The sequence below is a fragment of the Elephantulus edwardii genome, unplaced genomic scaffold (assembly GCF_000299155.1).
Source record: "Elephantulus edwardii isolate Elephantulus edwardi_28Jun2011 unplaced genomic scaffold, EleEdw1.0 scaffold00189, whole genome shotgun sequence".
In the NCBI taxonomy this organism is placed as follows: domain Eukaryota; kingdom Metazoa; phylum Chordata; class Mammalia; order Macroscelidea; family Macroscelididae; genus Elephantulus; species Elephantulus edwardii.
The window spans coordinates 5,884,615-5,885,696 of NW_006399939.1; positions in this window are offsets into that span (position 1 = coordinate 5,884,615).

The window sequence follows — 1,082 nt, forward strand, 5'->3', positions numbered from 1 at the left end:
GAATGAAATCCTTGACAAATTCAGTTTTTTTTCTCTACAATGATGCTGTTTATTCGTCTACTTAGGAAGATTTTTTTTCCCCTCTTTGCATTGGATGTGATACAAACCAGACCACTGCTGTTGACTTGGTTGTGACTTCTGGTGACCCTCCATCAGGTTTCCAAGACTGTCAATCGGTACAGCAGGAGACAGCCCATCTTGCCTTCATAGACCAGTTGGTGGATTAGAATGGCTGACCTTTTGATTCGCAGTGGAATACATAAGACACTATCACTGCGCCACTAGAGCTACTTACTGTTGTTGGTATGTATTACTGAGCAGCTCCTTATAGTACATCTCAGTGTGGCTGGTTGGATTTTAGGAAGGACCACTGTCCTGGATGGCACAGGTCTAGGCTGGAGGGAACAAGGAGCATCATACCACCTTAGGGTTTATGCAGACTAAACCCTTTGCTGTACTTCAATCTAGTCTAACTGCCCCATAGGGTTTCTAAGTAAATCTTGATGGGCTCTGCCACATCTTTGCCTGCAGGGCTGACGGGTATGCATTGCTGGCTCTTTAGTTAGCGGTCACTATGCCATCGAAGCTCATTCTTGACCAGCTGAATCCACATGCTATCACCATCCTGATGTCCCCAGATGGTTGATGTGTGTATTAAAGTTCGAGAACTATTGTCTCCAGAGAACCAAAGTATTTCAAGACTACCTTCTGTGTGTCATCTTGTATTTAAGTTCATTTTGGTTTTGGCTTTTTCTTTAAGGGAAGATGAGAGTATTTCCTGGTCATTTCCCTAAACAAGTGTTGATGGGAAACAAACGATTGGCAGGTTTTCAGGTTGTGGAAACAGTGACCTCTGCATCAATCTTTTGTGCCTTTTTTTATTGGGAAAAACATATTGGGGGTACAAGGAGGTGAGGGTTGGGGGCAGAAAGGTGAGGACGGGCCAGGATGCAGCTGCAGAGCTGCACAGTTTGGTCGGTGGGGGGAGCAGGTGAAGGAAATGATGAGGGTCCAGTGGGGACCAGATGCTACAGAGGAATGACAAGCATTTTCCAATGGTAATTAAACCAACTGTGATTTGG